This window comes from Chiloscyllium plagiosum, chromosome 29 (assembly GCF_004010195.1).
Source record: "Chiloscyllium plagiosum isolate BGI_BamShark_2017 chromosome 29, ASM401019v2, whole genome shotgun sequence".
Classification (NCBI taxonomy): Eukaryota; Metazoa; Chordata; class Chondrichthyes; order Orectolobiformes; family Hemiscylliidae; genus Chiloscyllium; species Chiloscyllium plagiosum.
In genome coordinates, this window is record NC_057738.1 from 28,845,790 (window position 1) to 28,861,655 (window position 15,866).

The 15,866-nt window shown below is 39.8% G+C and overlaps 1 long non-coding RNA gene across 1 annotated transcript in view; it reads left to right on the plus strand.

The window, feature by feature from the left end:
- The first annotated feature begins 225 nt into the window (after positions 1-225).
- Positions 226-15,866, plus strand: part of LOC122564460 — a 91,901-nt gene continuing 76,260 nt past the window's right edge. The window contains exon 1 of the long non-coding RNA XR_006315918.1: positions 226-566. This is a non-coding gene — a long non-coding RNA (uncharacterized LOC122564460). The remainder of the gene's footprint in view (positions 567-15,866) is intronic.

Genomic DNA, 15,866 nt, shown 5'->3' on the forward strand with positions numbered 1-15,866 from the left:
GGGTGCTGGCAGGTGGGACTAAATTGGGTTGGGATATCTGGTCGGCATGGACGGGTTGGACCGAAGGGTCTGTTTCCATGCTGTACATCTCTATGACTCTATGACTCTAGGTGTAAACACCAGCAAGATCAATGCAGAGGCAGATGCCACACTAGAAAATCACTTGTTTTGCCTTGCAACATCTAATGTGTCCAGTGGGGGTTTTGTGACAGTCTGTGTGTTGACCTTCTCCAGCCCAGAGAGAGGTGGCTGGACAGTTTCTGTAGAGGTATTTTGGCTGTGAGGGAGGGACAAGTTACCAGTAAAAGATGGTGTTGTTAACTGTATCTCCCTGACCAAGCCTGCAGAGGCGGAGAAGAAAGGCGAGAAGCGAGGCAGGGCGGAGGTGCACGTCAGTGCAGTTCAGGGCAGAGGCAGCCGAGCGGAAAAAACGACTCACTCAGGATACAAAAACAAGAAAGGGTTTGAGGCCGTGGAGAGAGAGAGAGAGAGAGAGAAAAATCCCCTTCGTCTCTACGTTGACGCAAGCATTACCACAGGAACAAATGGACAGCGCTTGAAACAAGGTGAGGAATCCGTTTGTTTTGTACACATTTACTGGATTCATGTAGTCACGTCAAGCCAGAGGGAAAAATGTAAATGCCCTTTTGTTGTTTGTGAGTATCTGAAGTGTGAACTGGAATAAATGCTCCTTGCCGGAGTCAGTTGTTGAAGCCTTTCCTAGTGTTTTGTTTTTCTTGTGTAGAGGTGTCATGGAAGTTTTTTTTTAAAAAAGGGGATATTTTCTGATTCCGATCGCCTCTAATTTCTAATGTTTGCACATCCTTGCAGGTTATTATTATTCGAAGATCAAAATATCAATTTTCTTTTGCTTTGAACATCAGCTCCCCAACTATTTGACATACTTTGTGTTATCGTCTGGTCGTGAGTTTTCAGTCTTTTGTAAATGATAAGAGTCGTTGATGAGCAAGGAATTGGAAGGCAGACTCGGGGCTTGTTTAAACTGATTTTTTTTTGTTATTGATAAGAAGTAGTTAATGTGAGCAATAGTGGGCTTGCTCAGAGCTCGAATCCCCTCTCCTATATTCAATGTTGCTGGCCTTGCTTTTAACACTCACGCATTTGATCAAATTGATCAAGCGTATTGAAGGGTGAAAATAAATACTTCCTTCTCGGCCACATTAAATACGAAAGGTAACACGAAACCCACACTCGGTTAAGATTAATTGCTGATGGCATGGGACCGGATTGTGTGTGAACCCAATTAACCAGTTCCCCGATTACATTATTGTGAATAATTTGACTCTTTATCAATTCTTTCTGGTCCACAAGTTGTTGATTTAAAAAAAAACATTGTTAGTACCACGCAGCTAAGCTTGTTTTGTAATAGATATTTAATATCTTAGCTAATGTACTGTAGATATTTTCCTGATCCACCTGTTCAGAGACGTTATAATATTCCTCTGGAGTAGGTGGGACTTGAACTCAGGCCTCCATGTTCAGAGGTAGCGACACCACCTTTGCACCATAAAAGCCCTTTATGCTGGATCTTACCCTTTGCAAAAAGTAGCCGCAGAATTATCTATTTAGTGTTAAAAGAGGTGGGAAGGGGTAACAAACAAAGGATTGTTGGTTGCATTTATATTTTCATAATCTCTGGATATTCCCAGTGCATTACAGCTGGTTAAGAACAATTGATGTATGAAAAGGTAAAGGCAAAGTTGCCATTGTGCCTGGGACCATAGGGCTGTGAGGAAGTGTTGATGGTTTAACCTGAGGGTCACCATGTCTCAGGTGAGGTGAGAGGTTGAGAAGGAAACTCATTGTGTGCCTTGTGTTCCATGAAACATGACAACCAATTGACAAACATCTGCTAACAGCAACTTTTTAATAAATGGATAATCTGTTTTTGTGATTTGATAAATATTGAACAGTACTTGTTCATCTTTAGGAAAGTTGTACATCTACCTGAGCAGGCAGGTAGGGCCACAGTTTAATGTCTTATCCAAAAGACAACACCTCAGACAGTGTAGCACTCCCTCAGTACTGCAGTGGAATAGCAGAAACCCTGGAGCAGAACTTCAGTCTCGAATGCAGTCACTCAGAGGCAAATGTGTTATCCCTGAGCAATGACTAACATATCAGTGAGATGGATGTATATTTAGGGATAGGAGGGGAGGCGGTGAGGGGACAAAGAAAAGAATAAAATACATGAGATTAACTCCATCCCTGGACATTAAATCAAGTAACAAAATTAAATGTGTGTCATGGTCAATGATAGTGATATATTCCTCTCATCCATGCGTATGTGATAGTATACTCTCCACTTGCCTGGCTGAGTGCAGCTCTGATAACACACAAGCTCATCACCATCCAGAATAAAACAGCCCACTTGACTGGCACCTTGACTTCCACCTTCAACATTAACTCGGCCCACAGTGGCAGCAGTGACTACCATCTGCAAGGTGCACTATAACAACCCATTAGCAGAAGGCCCCATGATCGAAATGCATGACCACCCAGGAGGATAAGGGCAGCAGATACATGGGGACATCACCATCTGCAGGTTCCCCTTCCAAACCATCCTGATATTCCGTGGATGAATTAGAACAAAAACTTGCCCAGTTTGAAGTACAAATGTGGCAACAAATAGTTTTCCAATATGATGACAAACATGGAATGAACTAACGATCTTGACAAATGAAGGGATTGCTTCTCATTAGAATAAAATGTTATCATTGCTTTGCTAAAAGAAATGAAATGATCTTCAGAATGTTTCCTGTTTATTTATTTCCTAACTCTCTGGTAGGTCATGACAATAAGTGGCTGTCATTTCAAGGGGCTGGATGGTTGACAGCAGTCCAGTTGGAGACATGACTGACCTGCTGTTTATTTCTTTTATATTTGGCTTGTATTCTACTACCTGTAGAAAAGGCAATGTTGAGTATGCCCTGTCTGGGCATGCATTGTTGCCATTAACTATAAACAATTAGCGAATGCAGCCATTCCAGGTCATATAGGCCTTGAGTTTGAATGGCAGTAATTACAGATTTTTTCCTCTTTGATTTTGACTGTTTGACCTTTTGTTCTGGAAGGCAGGGGCTAAACATTTCTGGGGCAAGATTCATAAATGGCAGAAATCCTCTAATTTGGGTCAATAGTCTCTTTTGTTGTGAGTTGTCAATGTTAAGTTTCATCCTATCCTCCCTCAACGTTCATATCAGTGCATTCTATAACAAATATTCATTAGTTAATAATCAACAAAGTTAGTTCTGGTTTTAATTTTCCTTTCTCCTAGTTGAGTCCAAGTTTTACATTTTCATTGCTAACCTTGTTGCAACTGGAACACTCAGTGTGGACCAGAAATCAGATCTGTTAAATCAGGTTGAACCAATTGTGTACCATGTTTTGAACTTAGGGATTGACTGAGTCACTGGGGAACGTAGAAATAAGAATAGGCCATTCATTCCCTTGAGCCTTTTATGCTGTTTAATTAGATCATTTTTTTAAATTAACTTATTCGGACATCTTATGACACACCTCTGGAATAGGTGGGACTTGAACCCAGACCTCTTGTTCTAGAGTTAGGGACACTACCACTGCACGACAAAAGGCCTCAATTTTGATCATGCTTAATCTGTACCACAACTTCATTCACCTGCCCTCAGTCCCTAATATTAGATAGATAACCTATGCTAACCATGAAGTGTCAATTGCAAGAACTGAAAACTTAACAAGGTGTGTTCATAACATGGTCAATCAGATTGATAAACCTTCTACCGCATACCAATGGTAGGCAGTAGGAGTGAAAGATTCCTGGTCAGGCATGTGATGGACAGTAAGGTGGAACCTCTATCATAGACACATCTATATGATATACGTGATAGGCTGGAATTGTTTGCCTCAGAGCGGAGAAGGCTGAGGGGTGGGTCTGATTGACGGGTACAAAGTTTCAAGGGGCATAGACAGGGTAGAGATGGAGAAGCTTTTCCCCTTAGTAGAGGGGTCAGTAACTAGGGAGTAGAGTTTTAAGGTAAGGTTTAGAGGGGATTTGATGAAAAATCCTCTCAGAGGGCTGGAACTGGATCTCTGCAACTCCCAACCCTGAAAATATTTTAAGAACTATTTAGGTGAGCACTTGAAATGCCATAGCATACATTGGCTACAGACCAACTACTGGAAAATGGAATCAGAATAGATAGATCTTTGATGACTGGCACAGACATGATGAGCTGAATGGTGTTTTTCTGTGCTATAAAAACTTTATGACTCTGAAAGCACGTGTAACTTTAGAAATGTTGATCCCAGGGAAATCTGCAGCTTCATGGCAGTCAGTGAGACTGAATGAAAGTGATCAGGTTAACAATAGCATATAAGGTCTTTCCAAATCTCATTCAGAGTGGATTTGAAATGGTTCATTTCTTCCTGTTCTGGTTGTTGACGAATTATCATTTGACCGAGTTACTGAAATATTGTCACCATCTGTAACAAGGTATCATTATTTACCCTCCAGTCCCAAGACTACTGGCTGATCTTGAAGTTTGATTCATGAGTGCCTTTTGACAAGTAAATCACAGCAAGCTCTTTGGCAATCATCACCGATCCTAATCCTAACCACGTCCGACATCTGTGTATGTGTACTTCCCATCAAGGATGATTTATGTAATAATCAGCGATTCTCCATGTTTACTGGTTTGTGTCACTAGTTTGGTCAATTTTAGATTATCAAACTGAGAGATTAATGTGATTGATATTTGCCCATTTGCCAGCAGGAGGGTCATTTTCAGATTGCTCTTTAGTACCTTTGGTATAGGGGCAGTGATGTTGGCTAAAATCAGCCAAAGTAGCCTAGACGAGGGATTCAATCTGTGCGGCACAGTATTATAGCATACCCTGCATTTACCTGCTGCACCATCATCTGTAAGACTGATTTTCTGAAATTGTGAAACCGCAACAAGTGGAACCCAGAAGATAAGTAGTGAAAATTGCAGACAGCACAGCTGTGAGTTCCCCAAAATTATGTCCCATTGTCTTCAGGCCAGAGATGAACATTCAGAAAGTGGGCCTTATAGTGTTTCAGTTCTATTAAAGAAAATACATTGGTGTTTATCTTTTGTCTAATTCAGTAAAATTTGCATGTTTCTTGAGTCATGTTATGTTTGGTTACAGATATATGTATTGCAAATCCCATTTAGGTCTATGCATTGCAATAGCACTTAAGTGTTGAGAATTATCTCCATTACCACAGTAATTGTATTGTTTTAAATGCATTGTTTCAGGTCAGGAGTCTTTTCTTTAAAAACAGAAGTCATTCCTTGATCTAGAGAAAGGGTTTAGATTAAGCAAGAGTTGTTACATTTATGTTTTTGACAATTATGAATTTTCTGCCAGTTTACCATATGCACTGGGACTAGCTGTGAACAGCTTGCAGACAAATGAGGAAACTTCAGACAGATGCTACAAGGAAAGGAAATAGGTTTCACAAGAATATCTGTTTCAGATCAAAATAAATTCACAAAACAATTTTGTTTTCTAAAAGAAAACAACAACACATTACCATAACATTGTTCAAATGGCGAGCTGCAGTCATTTTGATCTAGATTTAAAGATATGGAGGCAGGATGAGGGATGCTAAATGCTCTAACTCTCGACAGATCAAAAATATCTAAATCGTCAAACTATTGTTTTTGAAAATTAAACAATGTTAGCTTGAATAAAAGGATGTTCTCTTAATTCAAAATCAGTGGAGGAAATATTACATCCTGATAGATATACGTAGCACAGAAAATCACAGATTGGCCCATGAGTCTGCAGATCGGACTACACTAATCCCATTTTCAAGTTCTTGGCTCATTACCCTGGAAATTGCAGGTGAATATCTATAAACTACTAAAAGGTTATGAGGATTTCTGACTCAGCCACTCTTTCAGGCAGAAAGTTCCAGAAACTGCCTCCAGGCTGGGTGAAAACACTTGTCCTCACGTCTCCCCTTAACCTTCGACCCCTTCCTTAAATCTATGCCCCTCATATTCTTATAACCACTATCAGGCCCCCTCTCAACCTTCGCTGCTATTTATTTATTTTTCTACTTTATTCTAAAAACAATGGTAATGCTTTACTTTTAACTTTGCTTCTCTATGTTACTACTTGCTCCAAAGTTTGTAAATAGATACCTTTGTATCTAAGATGACACCAACATTGTATACTTTTCACTGTATTCCGGTACTTCCATATTTGAGTACACGTGACACTTAAATCAATTCCCAACCTATCCTCATAGCTCCCACCCTCCAACCCAGGTAGCAGTCTGATAAATATCTTTTGCACCCTCTCGAATGCAATTACACCCTTCTTATAATGTGCTGATCAGAACTGCACGCTGTGCTTCGGTTGTGGCCTAGCCATTGTTTTATACAGTTCCAATATAATCTCCCTGCTTTTGTATTCTATGCCTCAGCTAATAAAAGCAAGTATTCTGTATGTGGCCTTAACCATCTAATCAACAGCTCAGCTACCTTCAGGGATCTGAGGATGTGCACACCACAATGTACACTGAGGATCTCTCTGATTTTCAGTGTTTTCCACGGACCCATCACTCAGAGTAATCCATTGCTTAGGAAGCCCTTCCCAAGTACAGTATCTCAGGCTTCTCTGGAAGGAAGTTCCATTCGCCACAACTCTGCCCATCTGATCAATTCTTTCATGTCCTTCTGCAGTTTATGGCTGTTCTTCTCACCATTTACCACCTTACTAGATTTTGTGCTATCAGCGAAATTATATCAAAATGATTAATGTCTAAACAGCAAGGGCCCCAGTACTGAATCCTGTTGAGCCCCACTGAAAATACACTTCTAGTCACAAAAACCATCCCTCTATCATCACCCACTGCCCCTCAGCCAATTTTGGATCCTGCGTTTCACTTTGCCTTAGATCCCATGGACTTTTGCTTTCTTCACCAATCAGCCACAAGGAACCTTATCAAAAATACTTACTAAAATGTATGTAGACCAATAAAATGCAAATTCTCATCAACACTCACTGTTAACACCTCAGAAGAAAATTATAATCAGGATTTTCCAATGTGAGCTTCCCTTAACAAATCCTTCCAGACCATACCTGCTTAAAACGTGTCTCTTCAACTGCAGATATATTCTGTCCCTCACAATTCTTTCTAATAATATCCTTACATTATTATGCTGACTGGCCCGTAATTTCCTGGTCTATCCCTTTCTCACTATTTTAATAATGGTACAATGTTAGCAGTCCTTGGACACATCCCCACTGGCTGAAGAGGATTTGACAATTACCACTCGGGTCCTGGTATCTCCTCCCTCAATGCCTCATCTGAGCTTGTGAATTTAACATCTTTTAAGACTGTGGAACCTGCTGGTACTGCTCTCTCTATATATGTTAATTTCTTATCATATTTCATTTTGCTCCCCTGATGTCTACACTGTGTTGTTTTCCATTGTGAAAGCTGACACAAAGCATTCATTGAACATTAAGCCCTTTGCTTCTGGGTCCACACACAGTTTACTTCTGTGGTCCCGAATGCATTCTATTCTCTCCCTATTATTCTCCAATTTATAGATTTTAACAATCCCTTAACTTACCCGGTTCTCTAGTTTTGGCTCCACACATAATAACTTGTCATTACAGGAACATATTAACTCTGCGCTATCAGTATTTTCTTCTTGAGTGCCTCCCACTGCTTTGACACTGTTTTGTCTGTAAGCTTCTCCCAGTCCACTTGAGTTAAATCATATCCTCGCAAAATTAGCCCTTCCCCAGCTTAGAATTTTTATTCCTGGCCCCTGCCTCGCATCTCCCATTTAATATTTAGGTACACTCCCCTACAATTACTGCCTTATTATTATTGTACTCCTTGGAACTTTGATTACATGTTCTGATCCTTTCTCTCTTCCTTTTATTGTTTGGGGGTTTAGAGAACACACCCACCAACATGTTTGCCCCTTTTGTGTCTTTTACTTCTATCCAGTTGGCCACACTTTATTATCGTTCCAAGATTTCATCCCTCCTCACTGCTATAATTCTTTCAGCAATATTTCAATGCCTCCTCCTCTCTTCTATCCTCACCCTATCTCGACTGAATACCCTAAAAACCAGGAATGTTGATCTCTCAAACCTGCCCATCTTTCAGCCAAGTCTTGGTCATTGCATGGTAACATACTCGCATATATCTGTGCCATAAACTCATCTGTCTTATTCCTCAGATTCCTTGGATTAAACTATATTCTATTTAGTCTTGATCAATTTAGTTTGTTCTTATCTATCCTATGATTTCTCTGACTGACTTGCTTTCTAACTGCTAATTCAATCTCAGCCTCGCTCACTATATTATAATGTCTTTTTATGTAATGTGAGCATTTAGGTCATTTTGATTATGCTTGTTCAGTTACAAAGTAATCTATTCTTAGAGGTGGACATTAACATCATTAACCACCACAGATTCTGTCAATATGACAATTGATGTCCTTATTGTCTCTGTACTGGTTGCTAAGTCTGAAGTTCCCTTGGCCCTACAGTTTAGGCCCCCTCCCTTATTACTGAACTTCTTTCTCTTGTGTCATTAAGTTTTGACCATATTTTTGATCGTCTCTTTGAACAATGGCATGTCAACATCTGTTTCTCCTCTTTAAAGTACCTTGTCATATTTTCAGTATTAAAGATATAATGTAAATGCAGATTATTCAATGGTTAGTACCACCGTGGGTTATGGTAAACATAAAACAATCCTTGTTATAATCAATTGATGTTAAGATGTATTTGATCAATCTCAACCACAACCTTTTCACACTGGTAACATCTAGTTAATGAACAATGAAATATTATTTCATTTGTTAATTCCTTTCTATCTAATACTAATACGTTTCTCTTAAAACACATTTCTTCAGATTACTCTGCCAATTTTCTCCACATCATTTCAGTCCACAAGGATTGACTCTTTGGTGGGTATTACACTGGGAGTAAAAATAAACTTAATTTGTTTTCAACCCCTAATGTGGAAATGATGCTATTACGATGAAACTTGATCCTGCCTTTTTCCACATTTGACATTAAACAATTTTTCTTTTGTAACATGGGCATCAGAAATGAGAACTTTGGCTGATTTTCTTCTTACCCCTATGTTTCTAATTCACAGGCACTGAGGCATGTTGTGGCCCTACCTCCTGGGATCAGGTTGCTCAGGATAACTTGCTTGTTTGCTGATGATGGATATACTGTATCTATAATATGACCATAGATGTAGAATGTCGCTTTTACACTTTCCATTTGTGCACATGTCTGCAGCCTACTGAACTGGCCATGTTAGTTAATGCAGAGTTCAGCTCTTGGTGCATTTTTATTGAACTCTGAACTGGTCACGTATAAGGTATCAAGGCTACAGTGTCAGACCAACCTTTTTCCAATCACTACACCTGGAATGTAAACCATGTGAACACGATTGGTTAGAGATAGGGGTGAGTAAATATATCATCTTTTGATTGGAAAATAATATCTATAGGAATAGTCGATTGGAAGTTTGTTATCTGTTTAAAAAAAGTGTAAAATCTTTGTTCTTGCAATAAAGGTTTGAGCTGTAAGACATTTTTAGATACGTACCACTCCCATGCATGCATGAATAAATGTTTAAACAAAAAAAAGCTGAACCTCATACGGTCTAAGGGGAAATAAAGGTTTACACTCACCCTTTCAAATGGCAGCATAGATTCAGGACATGAAAATAATGTTCACTTTTAAATCCATCATTGATAGGATGGCTAGGAAGAACTGCAATGACGTAATTTACTTAAAACAAAAGTTGGACACGAAGGTCTAATTTTAGTGTACCCATGTCAGATTCTGTTGTCAGAAGTTTACATAGTGACAGTGGCCTTGACCCCTACCCCCAGTTGAAAAGTCAAGTGCAAACCCATCTCTGCCTGGTTGGGAAGCCCTACAGCACTTTAATCACGATTGGGTCACTGATTGACTGACTCAATGAGAGATCTCTGCTTCCATCTAAATGGAAGACCCAAGCAATCAACTGGCTAACAGCTCTCTAGAGTCAAGATTAGAGTGGTACTGGAAAAGCACAACAGGTCAGGCAGCATCCGAGGAGCAGGAGAATCGACATTTTGGGCAAAAGTCCTTCATTAGGAATTGTAGAGAGAGGAGGAGAACGTCAAGGTAGGCATCATAGAACATAGAAAAAATACAGCACAGTACAGGCCCATTGGCCCTCGATGTTGCACCGATCCAAGCATCCTTGGAAGAGGATTCAGAGTAAGGTTAAAATCAACTCGGTGGAAGCCCTGATGAAGGGCTTTTGCCCAAAACGTCAAATTTCCTGCTCCTCGGATGCTGCCTGGCCTGCTGTGCTTTTCCAGCACCACTCTAATCTAGATTCTGATCTCCAGCGTCTGCAGTTCCCACTTCTCCCAACAGATCTCTATCCCCAGTGGTATCCTCTGCCGCAGTTGGGTCTGTAGAAACAGAAAGCCTCCATGATCCATAATGAAAGGAAAACTTAGGGTTACTTTGCTGCCACAGCCCCCAAGCTTCTGATCCCCTCCCCTCCCACTGGCCTGTCAACATGCCCCGGGAGACAATGGGGCTAGTGAATGTAATGTTATATGACACTGAGCGGGATCTAACTCATGATATGTAGTATGTCCAACGTGTTGTTGAGCTGCCAGTGCAAAATACAGTCAACCTTGAAGACAGATTTGAAGGATCCTGTTTTCACTACTTCTATCATATTTTAAACATGTGATGCACCCGCTCCAACTCTAATCCCTTCCAGTATTGCCCCTTCATCTGCCACTTCCCACTTTTTGTTCACTCCACTACTTCTTCTGAAATCTCTCACCAACTTGCATTAATTGCCTCTTCCCCATTGGGCCTTCTCCCCTACTCATTTTCTCCCTACTCCCCCTCATCACTTCTTTGCATCCCAGTGAGTCTAAAGGGTTGCAGGTACAAAGGGATCTCGGGAACAGATTCACAATACAGTATTATTTAGCACTAAACTATGTGGCTTAGCCAATCCATAAAGTTTGTGTCACATGTAGAGGGGTGATTAAAAAGGCGCTTAGAACGCTTACCTTTATTGCTTTGAGTCTCTGAGTTGGGAAGTCATGTTGAGGTTGTACAGGACATTGGTGAGGTCTCCTCTGGAATACTATATCCAGTTCTGGTCATCCAGTTATAGGAAGGATATTATTAAGCCTGAGCGGGTTCAGAAGAGATTTACCAGTACGTAGCCGATTATGGAGGTTTTGAGATATTAAAAAAAGGCTGGATAGGCTGGATCTTTTCTCACTGGAGTGTAGGAGGTTGGGAGACCCTCTTATAGAGGTTTATAAAATCATCAGGGGTATAGATATGGGTTAATGGTAAGTGTCTTTTCCCGAGGATGGGGGGGTTCAAGACTAGGGGGCACATTTTTAAGGTAAGAGGAGAGAGATTTTAAAAAAGGCATGGGGACAAATTGTTTACACAGGGTGGTTCATGTGTAAAATGAACTTCCTGAGGAAGTGGTGGATGCGGGCACAGATACAATGTTTAAAAGACATTTGGATAAGTACATGAGTAAGAAAGGTTTGAAGGGATATGGGCCAGTAGCGGGCAGGTGGGAATAGTTTAGTTTGGGATTATGGTCGACATGGACTGGTTGGACCGAAGAGACTGTTTCTGTGCTGTATAACTGTATGACTGTATAAACCAATGTGGTTCATTTCCAGCGAACCGAGTTTGAAAGCAGAGAAAATATGTTGGTGCTACATAGGAACATGGTTAGACTACACCTTTATTGCAGTGACATAATTAGTATCCGTAGCGTGAAATAGAAATAAAAGCACTGGTGAAATTGTAAAAAAAAAGTTTTGAAAGGATGATACCACAACTTAGAGGATAAAGAAAAGAATGAACAGGCTGAAGCACTTTATCTGAGAATTCCTCAATATTTTTGCAGTACATACTCTAGTAAACTTCCAGCTTTTTTTTAATCATCAGTAAGGTTTATATTCCCTGTGGCCAAGTCCAAATTATTGATAAATGTTGAGCACTGAAGTGAGCCCAACATAGACCCCTGGGGTGCACAATTTCCATTTTTAGTCTAACTGTTTCCTGTCAAACAGCCCTCTCTCCAAGCAGTTACATGTCCTCAAAACATATTAAAGCAAGTAGTACAAATAGATTCAAGAAACAATTGAATAAAATTGAGAAGCTTGGTTCATTTATGAAGAAAAAATATTTTGCAGGACTGCAGGGTAAAATGCTGGAAGTGGGACAAAATTAGTTGTTCTTACAAAGACCTTTTACACAAATTAGTTTTTTTTTCCTCCTTTTCTTAAAAGCATTTGTTGTGTTATGTACTTAGGAGAACCCATTGATCACCTTAAGCATTGATAAAGGAAGTAGCCTTGGCAACTGTGTTGCGTGCAGGTTCTGTCTATCTTTTCTCCTACCCTCACTTTCAACAATTGAGCAGAAGACTTCCATTAAATTGATCCCTCGGGGTAAACCACTGCAGCAATTTGGAGTTATTTCTATGCAGGATGGCTAACCAGCAGACTCCTGCTCTTACAACCTGTCATTAGGCAGATAGGAAGGATATGCAGACTGCCTGTCATTATGTTCACCATGCCACGAATGCACCTTTCATGGCCAACATGTTCTAGTGTGGGACTTAAAGCTACAAGTTTTGGCCCAGATGCAAAGTGGTAACAGTATGCCACAAGACCTCACTGTAGGTGTTCTGGAAATACTTTAAACATTTGTTGGATTTTCTGATAATTCTACAGATGTGAACATGTTTTCTAACATGTATGGTACACCAGATAAAACATTTTGGAGTAGAGTTTCCACTTTGCGCACAATTTGAAATGCAACTGAAATTGTACTCAACATGTTTTGCTTCAAGTTTTTGCTAAAATGTGTTTGCATATTTACAATGGTAAAATATTCCATAAAATAGAATTTGGAAAAATTCTAGAACATAGTCATTTAGTTTTCATTTCATTAAGAAACATTCCTTAATGCAGTTTACGAAATGTAGGAGCAAATTGTCTTCAAAGATAAGAGTTTAGAATCAGAAAGATGCCCAGTCCACCACCTGCCAATAAAGTTATTGAAGATCATATATCATATAAAACCATATCAAACCATTTTAGCATTTTATTGGCATATTAGTTTTCATTGTAAATATCTTTTGATACGAAAATGTTTTAAAGCCTACTTGTGCTTGTGCAATCCAAAACAAAGCTTAATTTGAAGTGTCTTCCAAGATCAGTGTTATCATAAATATCTGGCAATTTTGCCATGAATTTGTGGGCATGGGCCCAGTTTGAGTGAACTGAATCTTGAGCCAGTGTACACAATCAGGAAAGTGGATAGCATTCACCTCTGTTGTAAATTCAATGATCTTTTCTGCCAGTTGCATGAAAGCTGGGTGCAAATAGTCAAAGTCCCTCCCCTGCCTGTCCCCAATTCCTCCATGTTCTTTCTGTAAGTTTGTTTGCAAAAAGAAAGTAGAAACCCGTTGCAATATGTGAGACTGGTCAGATAACAGTGAAAATGGTTGGAGTATTGGAGGAAAAACACAGTGAGAGGTAAGATATTTAAGCCATGGACAAGTTAAATATAAGAACATCAGCAGGAAGGGGCTGGGGGCGTCATTGTGAATGGAAGTTTAAAATAAAATCAAGGCTTTTTTTTTAAATAAAAGAACATGTAAAAAGTGGCTTTTTCTGTTTGTGGTCCTGTTTAAAAAAATATTGTATTTGGAATAGTTTACATCTGCTTTTCATAGAGTCATACAGCATGGAAACACTCCCTACAGTCTGTGCCAAACATAATCCCAAACTAAACTAGTCCCACCTGCCTGCTCCTGCTCCATATCCCTCCAAACCTTTCCTATTCATGTACTTACCTAAGTGTCTTTTAAATGTTGTAACTGTGTCCACATGCACCACTTCCTCAGGAAGTTCTTTCCACACATGAACTACATTCTGTATAAAAAAAATTGCTACTTATGTCTTTTTTAAATCTCTCCCCTCACATATTTTAAAATAATGCCCCCCAATCTTCATTTGCCCCATCTTAGGGAAAAGATACTTACCATTAACCCTATCTATACGTCATGATTTTATAAAACTAAGATTGCCACTCAACCTCCTAATTTCCAGTGAAAAAACTCCCAGCCTATCCAGCCTTTCTTTATAACTCAAACCTTCCATACCTGGCAACATCCTGGTGTATCTCTTCTGAACCCTTTCTAGCTTAATAATATGCTTCCTATAACTAGACGCACTACTGCAGAAGAGGCCTCACCAATGTCGTGTACAACCTCAACATGTTTTTCCAACTTCTGTACTCAAAGGACTGAACAGAAGGCAAGCGTTTGAAGAATTATATACCTGAATCTCTCGGTCCCTCTGTTCCACCACACTACCATCTTGCTGTTATCAGGACTGAAACAAAGGAAACCAACTTATAAAGACAACAACAATTTATACAACATGTCAAGAGGCTGGTAATTGGTTAGACCAAGGTTGGTATGGAAATGCAGCAGGAACTGTTAACTGTCAATCTTTGTTAGCTTATTAAACTCTTACCAAGAAGATAGACAGCAACCGAGATGGATAGTCTTCATGATCCTTTGCTCAAAGATAAAGCTCCAACATTTGGACAGATTTGATGTGTGAATTTATGTAGTTCCTAGTGTGTACAAATGAAAATGGCTAACCTGACTGCTAATCTTAGACTGGCGTAATTCTTAGTACAGTCAGAATTATTTAATAAATGTTGTCCAATAGCAGAATCACCTCAACAGGCCAAGATATTTGCTGAGTTATATCTCTTTTATTATCAATTGTCTCACCACAAGCTAGTGTTCATCGCTGATGTTGAACAGTGATAGCATGCCTAGTAGATCAAATATGTGCATATTGTGGAACAAACAACAACTTGGCAGATGTTCATATGCGGCATGAATGCCTGGTGGTGTTGAGTAAGCTTAAGGAAAATACTACCTGGAAAACCAGCAAGTGACTGAAGTAGTCATACTCAACAATCATGACTACATTGAAGAAATGCTATCCTCAGTGATGGTTTGATGATGATACCAATAAGATCTGCCATTGTACACAACTGCAAAACCACACTCAAAGGCAAGTTGCAGAAGTGTTTGTTGGACTTTGTAGACATGGTGACCTGCCTGATGATATATGACAGAATCTGTCCTCATGGATTACTGTATTCATGTGCTGCCTAAGACACAAAAGCAATGTCCCTTTCTGCACTATTTTATCCATGACTGATTCTGCACTGTATGATTTGGCCAAACAGTTGACTGAGCTATGCAACTGGTATTAATTGAGTTTTCCACCTGTGATAAGAGGATTCCTTCCCTTTCACAAAGAGTACCCAAGACCTACATTTTGACAGCAACAGCATATCTATGCAAATGTTTGACTTTGTTAGCCAATTCCTCAATAAGCCATTCGAGGAAGCTTTAGACATTTGCATGATATCATTATATGATGATGATCTAAAATGTGCTGTCGATCTTTGAATCCGTTTTCATTGGGCTCACAAACTTAGCAACTCACGCAGTTGACTTCTGTTTCAACAACGCCCTGTATGACCATGCAGATAGTGAGGACTTCAGATGCTGGAGATCAGAGTCAAAGAGTGTGGTGCTGGGAAAGCACAGCCGGTCAGGCAGCATCTGAGGAGCAGGAGAATCGACATTTCATGCATAAGCTGTTCATCAGGAATGAGGCTAGTGGCCTCAGGGGGCCAAGAGGTAAATGGGGGCATGTGGGGAGCTGGGAAAAGGTAGCTGAGAGCGCAATAGG